The 10,300-nt window shown below is 50.7% G+C and overlaps 1 pseudogene; it reads right to left on the bottom strand.

Moving 5' to 3' along the window:
- Positions 1 to 8,090: 8,090 nt before the first annotated feature.
- Positions 8,091 to 10,098, bottom strand: LOC125545341 (cytochrome P450 94C1 pseudogene; annotated as a pseudogene).
- Between the last annotated feature and the right edge of the window lie 202 nt (positions 10,099 to 10,300).

Raw genomic sequence — 10,300 nt, 5'->3', positions numbered from 1 at the left:
CGAAATGCTCCGGAACCATTCCGGTGTCCGAATACTATCATCCAATATATCAATCTTTACCTCTCGACCATTTTGCGACTCCTCATCATGTCCGTGATCTCATCCGGGACTCTGAACAATATTCGGTCACCAAAACACATAACTCATAATACAAATCATCATCGAACGTTAAGTGTGCGGACCCTACGGGTTCGAGAACTATGTAGACATGACCGAGACACATCTCCGATCAATAACCAACAGCGGAACCTGGATGCTCATATTGGTTCCTACATATTCTACGAAGATCTTTATCGGTCAAACCGCAATGACAACATACGTCATTCCCTTTGTCATCGGTACGTTACTTGCCCGAGATTCAATCGTCGGTATCTTCATACCTAGTTCAATATCATTACTGGCAAGTCTCTTTACTCGTTCTGTAATTCATCATCCTGTAACTAACTCATTATTCACATTGCTTGCAAGGCTTGTCATGATGTGCATTACCGAGAGGGCCCAGAGATACCTCTCCAATACTCGGAGTGACAAATCCTAATCTCGATCTATGCCAACCCAACAAACACCTTCGGAGATACCTATAGAGAATCTTTACAATCACCCAGTTACGTTTGTGACGTTTGATATCACACAAGGTATTCCCCCGGTATTCGGCAGTTGCATAATCTCATAGTCAAAGAAATATGTATAAGTCATGAAGAAAGCAATAACAATAAAACTTAACGATCATTATGCTAAGCTAACGAATGGGTCTTGTCCATCACATCATTCTCCTAATGATGTGATCATGTTTATCGAATGACAACACATGTCTATGGTCAGGAAACTTAACCATCTTTGATTAACGAGCTAGTCAATTAGAGGCATACTAGGGACACTTTGTTTTGTCTATGTATTCACACATGTATCAAGTTTCCGTTTAATACAATTCTAGCATGAATAATAAACATTTATCATGATATAAGGAAATATAAATAACAACTTTATTATTGCCTCTAGGGCATATTTCCTTCATGTACATGGATACAAAGTACAGTAACACAGCACAACCTTCTTCAAAGGTAGGGTGTGATTGAATCCATCTAATATCAAACGACAAACAGGTCCATGTTTCAACCCTTACCTTTGATAACCCACAAGTATAGGGGATCGCAACAGTTTTCGAGGGTAGAGTATTCAACCCAAATTTATAGATTCGACACAAGGGGAGCCAAAGAATATTTGAAGGTATTAGTAGGTGAGTTGTCAGTTCAACCACACCTGGAGATTAATTATCTGCAGCAAAGTGATCAGTAGCAAAGTAGTTTGATAGTTTTGATAGTAGTAGCAGCACCAATAGTAACAGTAACAGTGATAGCAGTAATTTTGTAGCAAGTGTAACATTGATGATAGCAACGGTAACTTAGCAGTAAGAATAATGAAAAGTTCGTAGGCATTGGATCGGTGACTTACTGGATGATATTCATCATGTGACAGTTATAACCTAGGGCAATATAGCACTAGCTCCAGTTCATCGATATAATGTAGGCATGTATTTCGTAAATAGTCATACGTGCTTTATTAAAAGAACTTGCATGACATCTTTTGTCCTACCCTCCCGTGGCAGCGGGGTCCATATTGGAAACTAAGGGATATTAAGGCCTCCTTTTAATAGAGAACCGGAACAAAACATTAACACATAGTGAATACATGAACTCCTCAAACTACGGTCATCACCGGGAGTGGTCCCGGTTGTTGTCACTTCGGGGTTGCCGGATCATAACACGTAGTAGGTGACTATAACTTGCAAGATCGGATCTAGAACATGGATATATTGATGATAATATAAACGGTTCAGATCTGAAATCATGGCACTCGGGCCCAAAGTGACAAGCATTAAGCATAGCAAAGTCATAGCAACATAAATCTAGGAACATAGTGGATAGTAGGGATGAGGCCCTAACAAAACTAACTCGATTACATGCTGAATCTCATCCAACTCCTCACCGACCAGCGAGCATACGAAGGAATTACTCCCTTCCGGTGGGGAGCATCATGGAATTGGCGATGGAGAAGGGTTGGTGATGACGAAGAACGAAGATCCCCCTCTTCACAGCCCCAAACAGACTCCAGATCTGCCCTCCCGAGGAAGAACAATGCTTGGTGGCGGCTCCGTCTCATGGATCGCGATAATTCTTTCTCCCCAATTTTTTTCTCTGAAAATAGGAATTTATAGTGTCAGGGATGAGGTCTGCGGGGCCACGAGGTGGGTACCCACCTAGGCGCGCCAGGAGAGGGGGCGCGCCCTGGTGGGTTGTGCCCACCCAGGGGGCCCTCTCCGGTAGGCCCTGGCTCCAGAAATTCTTATATATTATATAAAAATTCCTTGAAAAGTTTCGTTCCATTCCGAGAACTTCTATTTCTGCACAAAAATAACACCATGGTAGTTCTGTTGAAAATAGCGTCAGTCCGGGGTTAGTCTCATTCAAATCATGCAAATTAGAGTCCAAATCAAAAGGAAAAGCGCGAGAAAAAGTAGATACATTGGAGACGTATCAACCTTACGCCTCAGCTTAATTTACAACCCTGAACTTCAATACAACTTAGAGCACAACCTCAACTCTCATCCGTGTAAATTATCCCCATCACTTGACCTAAAGGTGGTTTTTGAACAAAATTTGACCAGTAATTTGAAGTTTCCAGAAAAACTATTTGTTTGTAAAATCAACACTACTATTCCGACCATTCTGAAAAAGGTTCTCACTTTTTTGACAAATCGATTGAAAAATATAGCGGAAGTTCAATTTTTGCCCCTTTTTGGACAAAATTTGACCAAAAAAAATCAAAGTTTCCAGATTGATCATATTGTATTTTTAAATATGTTTGTCCGAAAAGTGTGATTTTTTTCTCAGATTGATCATCATGGCACTGTTGATTTTACATAATGTTTTCAAAAAATTCGAGGCACTTTGAGTTTTTGGTCAATATTTCACAAAAAGGTTGAAAGTAAGTTTCTACTGTATTTTAAACTTTGTCTGTCCAAAAAGTGTGTTTATTTTACATAATTTTTTCTGGATACTTTGAATGTTTGGTCAAATTTGATTGAATTTCCACTGTATTATTAAATCTTCTTTTCAAAAAAACTCTATGTTGTCATCATAGTAGTGTTGATTTTACATAAATTTTTCTGGGCACTTTGGATTTTTTGGCCAAATTTAACAAAAGGTACTAAAATTGAATTTCCATTGTATTACTAACTTTGTTTTTCCAAGAAGTGTTATTTTTTCTAGATTTGTCAGCATGGCAGTGTTGATTTTTCACATTTTTTTAATTTTTTCTAGACTGTTTGAACTTTTGGTTAAAATTGGACCAAAAAATTGGTCAAACACCTCCTACATATGAGAAAACTAGCTTAGAACAAGCGGGGGAGGGGTGTAATTTAAACGGATTTGAGAGTTGAGGGTTGTGTTCTAATTGGTATTTCAGTTCGGGGTTGTAAATTAAATTAGGGCGAGAGTTTAAGGTTGAAATATGCACTTCTCTCAAAAACAAATAGAGCTATTACCGTCACTCTGTCACCAAACGCAACATGCTTACGCATCTCAAAATTTCCTGTGAATTCCATTGGTGCAAACCGAACAAGTCCTACAGAAAAAAATCCAAGGAATAAACCAGTTCATAATTCTTATGAATTTCCTTACACCAAATAGGCCCAAATAGTTTTTTTTTCGCGAATACGCAAAGATTGCGTATCATTGCATTGATAGGAAGGGTGAAAAAAATACATAGGATGAGTGCTACAAACGGCCACGCGTACACAAGCTGGCGCGGGCACTAGTAGCAAGAGCAGATGAGGTAGGGGCTGCTCATCCCCGATACATCGGACTATAGCCTATCTCTCAGAGATCACCGTCGCCAAGCCGTTGGCGCCGGCGCTAGCCCAAAGGCGAGCGTCTTCTTGAATAGATCGAAGCAAACTAGCGATGGATGGGTGCAGCTGGTCGAAGACGCATCCATTCCGATGTTTCCAAATAGCACAGGCCGTGAGGGCAATGATGGAGTTTAGACCCTTCCGAAAAGCAGCGGGCGCTATGGAGCACGCGTTGATCCACCAATCCGCGAAGGACATGTTCGGGGCCGGGATCGTAGCGGTTGATCGGCACCAAGATAGGACCTCGTGCCAAACTTGGCGGGAGAAGGGGCAAGCAGAGAATAGGTGGTGCATGTCCTCGGTGGCCTGGTCGCAGAGCACGCACCGGTCGTTGTGCGGTAAGCCACGGCGTGCGAGGCGAGCGGCCGTCCAGCACCGATCTTGAAGGGCCAGCCAGATGAAGGCTTTGATGCGGAGGGGGGCCCATGTCTTCCAAGAAGCATCTGAGATGGAGCCGTGGAAGAGCGCAAGGTAGCAGGTCTTGGCCGAGTAGTCACCGGAGTTGGTCCATCTCCAGCGCAGCACGTCGTGCCCGGCTGCAAGGGCTTTGGTCTGGAGAGTGCGCCAGAGATCCACGTACTGGACAAGGGCGGCGGGGCCGAGCGCGCCGGCGATGTCGCGCACCCACGCCCGCTCGGGGAGGCCCTCAGCCACCGTCCTGTCGCGGCGATGCCGCCGGGAGACCATAGAGAAAACTAGGGGCGCGATCTCAGAGACGGATTGACCCTCGATCCAGGGGTCCGTCCAGAACTTGCAAGAATGTTCATCTCGCACCTCCTAGGTGGTGGAGGCTCTGAAAATCTGCTCGGCCATCGGGTCGTGGGGGAGGTGGAGCTTGCTCCAGGGACGCGAGGTGTCAGTGCGCTGGAGCCAAAAGCCACCTGGCGCGCAGAGCAACACCAGTGCGCTGCAGGTCACGGTTCCCCATGCCGCCAAGGGAGGTGGGGCGGCACACGCGTCCCAGTTGACGCGGCACTACCCACCGCACGCATCCTTGCGGCCAATCCAAAGGAAGCCGCGAATGATCCGGTTCACCCGCGCGAGGATAGTCTTGTTGACGGCGATGGCGACGATGATGTGAATGGGCATGGCATAGAGAACATGCCTGCAGAGCGCAAGGCGATCGCCAAGAGAGAGCATCGATCCAAGCCAAGTGGAGAGCCTCCTCTCAAGCTTGTCAACAAGCGGCATGAGGTCAGTCGTGGAGGGCTTGCGAATGGATAGCGGAAGGCCGAGGTACTTCACCGGGAAGTTGGCGATCGGGCATGCCATCTCTGCCTCGATCGTGGCCACGTGCTCCTCGGTGCACTGGATGGGCGATGCCGAGCATTTGGCGAAGTTTGTGCGGAGCCCAGAGACCTTGCCAAAGATGTCAAGTAGGGAGCGAATGGTGCGTAGGTCATGGGTGTCGGGGTGGCAGAAGATGACAACATCGTCCGCGTAAAGGGAGACACTTGAGGCCAGGTGTCTCGTGGTTAACCGCTGGAGGAGGCCACGCTCGACGGCTCGCTGGAGAAGCGAGTTTAGCACGTCGATGACAATGACAAAGAGCATCGGAGAGACATGATCCCCTTGTCGCAGCCCGCAAGCGTGAAGGATAGGCGGCCCAGGAACGCCATTGATGAGCACTCGCGTGGACGCGGTGGAAAGTAGAATAGAGATCCACCCGCACCAGCGGTTTCCGAAGCCAAGGTGTCGGAGCGTTTCAAGCAGGAAAGGCCAGGCCACCGAGTCGAACGCCCTCGCGATGTCGAGCTTGAGGAGCGTCCGCGGCATCTTGAGATTGTGGAGGAGTCTGGCCGTTTGCTGAACGAGGAGAAAATTGTCGTGGATGCTCCGGCCAGCAATGAACGCGCTTTGGTTCGTGGAGACCAATTGGCCCAGATGCGGTGCTAGTCGGAGGGAGAGCGCCTTCGCGAATAGCTTTGCAATGAGATGAATGAGACTGATAGGCCGATAGTCAAAGAGGGATACCGCATCCTGCTTCTTAGGGATGAGGGTGAGGAGCGCCTCATTGAGCCGCTGAAATCCACGCCCGTTGAGCGCATATAACTTGTCAAAATAGTGTGGCTTCAAAATTCTATTTTTCGACTTAGGCCTTGTACAATGTTTTGTTGCCTTCTCCTACCTAATGAAAATAGCAGAACAACTACTGTAAAAGTTAAAAAAATGCCAATACTGTTGAGCTGCATCTTGATTGGCCTTATTTTGTTTAAGACACATGTTAAGTACCGTGGTACATACCCTTACAAACTATTCCCTCCGTCCCATAATATAAGAACGGTTTTGACATTAATGTAGTGTCAAAAACATTCTTATATTATGGGACAGAGGGAGTACTTATCATCGTAAAAACTGAACAATACATCTGTATCCAGCGACAATGTGGCATGAGCAAAACTCGTTGCCGCCTTCCCGCGCCTGACTCGGCAAAGCCATGGCCATGAGCTCGTAAAAGCAGCGTCGAGAAGTCATCAATCTACAAAGATGCCGGCGGCTGCAACTTCCGATGACCCTATTTTGCTTTAGTTTCAAGTGACACAACTTGCGCGTGAACGCGTACACCCCTTGTCACCATCACCGACTCGCCGACACAGCACACAATCATTTGGTTGGCTCCGGGTACAAAAAGAAGAAGAAGCATGCAATCTTATCGACATATCTTCAGCTGAAGCCGGCCATGCCGATCTGAAAACCCCCGGAAGCAGCATGGAACTTGCCCCGTTCCTGTAGCGAAAGCGTTCCCACTATCAGCCGGGGCCAATGGCGCGGCGAAACGTGGGAGCAGCGGATGCCTCGGGGCACTGTTCACCCCCGCCCCCAGGAGCATAAGAACATACGGACCATTTTTGTAAAGCCTCGCGCACGAGGAAACGTGCGCCCTGGCTCGTTTCGCAGCGCCGGTTTAATGGCCGTCTGGCGCGAGGTCCAGGTCGCCGAAGGGAAGGGAAGGGAGCACGTTGGGTTGGACCATGCAGGTGCAGGGAGAAGATCTGAAACGGAGGCCGCCCCACGAGCAACAGCACATGCGCGTTGCGCCTCGGTTCCTTCCGGGCCGGCTCACCCGCAGGACCGCCAAGAAGTAGCCCCGCATATGTAGGGGTACGTGCAAACGTGCAGGTGCATTTTCTGCTCCCCAGCTCAAATATACTCGCATAATAAAGAGTAAAATTCGAAAATAAAACGGTAGACATGGTCAAAAAAATCTGAAATTATTTTACACTCGACATCAACATAGTAGATGTTTTAGCACCCTGGTAATTTTGACGGCGAAAAGACATCCTTGGCGGCTTGTAAAAATTTTCAGGACCCAAAAATAGAGCATGTAGATCATTTTTGTTTATGCCGAGACCACGAAGGATGGCTTTCCGTGATGAAATTTTACGGGCAACCGGAACACTTATTGATGTTCATGGGCATTTTTTCTCCTCTCTTTTTTACCATTCACACGGATGCATGTGTGCTCCGGATTAGAGGAACACTTTCGGCATTTCTCCCTCTTTCCATGACAATGATAGCAAATATTTTTCACCTTTTGCGCCACGACAATGACGGCGACCTCACTTCAACGATGGGCAACCACTGTTCAACGCGACATTTCTTTTACCACCTTCTAGGAGTAGAATCCGTTTAAAATATGTCCCATATTCCCCCTTAGAGTGGAGAGCGTTAAGCTGAAGTGCACAAACCTGACCCGCCAGGTGAAAGCGGAGGTTTGGCTCTCGGGTGTATATGCACCCGGCATGAAAAATAATTTAGTAATTATATTTTAGATAGCCAAAATTTCTAAACATTTTTCAAACAAATTTGACCTTTTGTTGTACTTGCATAAAAGGTTTCGTCGAGGAATGACTTTCATGGTATTCTGGGCAATTTTTTTAACACTATATGCTCCCTTGGTTTCAAAATAAGTGTCTCAAGCTCACTTATTTCGGGACGGAGGGAGTACAAGTTATTACTCACATTTTTCTGTCCTAATTTTTTTGGGTTTCTTCCCTGAAGTTGATGGGAGTTTTTTCCTCATGATTTTTTTATTCGAGTACAACAGAAGGTCAAATTTATTTCCAAAAAGATTTGAATTTTTTTATCTTTTTTCACAATTATACTGTTATTCTTTCATATCAAGTGCACAACGGTTCATATAGTCTTTCCGTTATCCGTACCACACAAGAGTCGCGCGTAACTGAAGCCTGATCCGATCTCAATAATTTGCTGTCGATTCGAGGAATCTATCTGTAGATCTATCGATCTCGGCTCTCAATCCCAAGTGGAGAGCTGCGTACGTACGTACCGACTAATCAATCGTCCGGCATCATCGATCCGCTGCTGCTCGGTGCTGCCAAACGCCAGCGCACTCACGGCACCAGCGCCCACGGGCTGCCAGCGGCATACAATCTAGCGCGCGATTTTATCCCTGTTGCAAAGGACGAAACGAGCGAGAATAAGCGAACAAGAGCGCGATCGCCAACAGTTGTTTATTCCGTATCAGGTTGGTGGGCGCGCTCGCCGGCGGACCCTGACCGGCAGGCCGCCGGCGAACGTGGCCGTCAGCCCCGGCGCGAACTTGGGCCGGCGCGAGCTGCGCTCGATCGCCTGGATGTCGAAGCCCCGGACGACGGCGACGATGACGGCCTTCATCTCCATGAGCGCGAGGTCCTTGCCGACGCAGACGCGCACGCCGGCCTGGAACACCGGGTACCGGTACGGGCTCACCGGGACGAACTGCCCGTCGCGGAGCCACCGCTCGGGCCGGAACTCGGAGCAGTCGGGGCCCCACACCGACTCCATCCGGCCCATGGCGTAGGCGTGGTAGGTGACCCGCGTGCCCTTGGCCACCGCCGTGCCGTCCGGGAGCGTGTCGTCGCCCGCCGCGAACTTGGAGTCGAACTGCACCGGCGGGAACAGCCGCATGCTCTCGTACAGCGCCGCGTGCACGTAGTGCATGTCCTTGAGCTTGCTGAAGCTCGGCCGGTCGCCGTCGTCGCCGCCCGCGACGCGTGACACCTCGTCCCGGATGGCGGCGGCGACCTCCGGGTGATCGGAGAGGAGCAGGAAGAAGGCGGTCAGCGCTGAGGCGACGGTGTCGCGGCCGGCGAGCATGAAGCTGACGACGATGTCCCGGAGGTACTTCTCGTCGCTGATGGAGCCCATGAACCGCGACAGGAGGTCGCTGCCGGACGCGGCGCCGCCGAGCTTGTGTCGCTGCCGGGTGACCTCCGCGGCGAACCCGTCGACGAGGCGCACGGATTCCCGGAGCTTCCTCTCGTCCCCGACGTTGAAGAACCGCTTCAGCCGCCATATGATCTGCAACGGCGCGGTCGCGCGCCTCGCAGAGAGCATCGACGCCGTGTCGAACGCGTCCACGAACGCCGACACCGGCATGGACAGCTCGAGGCAGCCCGGGTCGAGGCCGAAGGAGATCTTGCATATGCAGTCGAAGGCGAAGCGACGGAACACGTCCTGCAGGTCCAGCACCTTGCCACCGTCGTCGTCGTCGTCGTCGTGGGAGCAGGCAGAGTCAAGCAGGGGAACGAGACGGCCCCGCAGCTCGGAAGCCACGACGCCCGAGGCGAAAGCCCTGAGCGCGGGGGACGCAAGCTCAGGCGCGGCGAGCTTCCGCTGGAACAACCACGCGTCTCCGTCGACGTTGAAGATCCCGCGGCCGAGCAGGTCGGCGAGGATGGCGGAGAAGGGCTTGCCCTTGGGGTAGTTATCGAAGCGCGCGCGCAGCATGTGCTCGACGGTGACGGGGTTGGCGGTGAGCACGTTGCGGAGCACGTGGACGTGCACGGTCTGCGACGGCGAGCGGCGCAGCAGGTGCGCGTACCAGTCGCAGAGGTTGTCGAACTCGCCGGCCCAGGAGGCGGTGAGGTAGGCCTCGCAGACCGCGCAGTCGCACCACCACGGCGGGCGCGTGCGCGCCACGGCCAGCAGGGCGGCGAGCGCCACGGTGCACGCCGCGAGCGCGAAGAAGGCGCCGGCCACGTGCGGCTGCAGCTTGAGCGCCCCATGCAGCGCCGCCTCCGCCGCCGCCGCCCCATGCAGCGCGGCCTCGACGCCCATGACGAGCACGACGTGACGGCGGCGCTACCTGCTTTTTATCTATCGTACGTGCGTGTGTGTGCGCGCGGGGGGGCTTTCATCTGCGGGCGGTGAGGTGAGGTGCCGTTGCGCCCGCCCCGGACGAGGCCGTTTTATACTGCCGCCCGGCCCTCTCCTCGCTCGTGTGTAGAAGGACGGTTCTGGGCATGGACTCTCGCCCGTGTAGCTTCCCCTCGTGACTTTGACCGCTCTCTCACTCTCAGTAGGTCTGGGCACGCTCGAGCTCGAGCTCACCTCGGTCGATCGGGCTGTAGCAGCTGGTGGTCTAGACCCTAGAGGTGGAGAGCC

Source organism: Triticum urartu, chromosome 3A (genome assembly GCF_056163025.1).
Source record: "Triticum urartu cultivar PI428250 chromosome 3A, HENAU_Tu73, whole genome shotgun sequence".
Lineage (NCBI taxonomy): Eukaryota > Viridiplantae > Streptophyta > Magnoliopsida > Poales > Poaceae > Triticum > Triticum urartu.
Note: the sequence above shows the minus strand (reverse complement) of the source record. Positions and strands in the feature narration are given on the sequence as shown.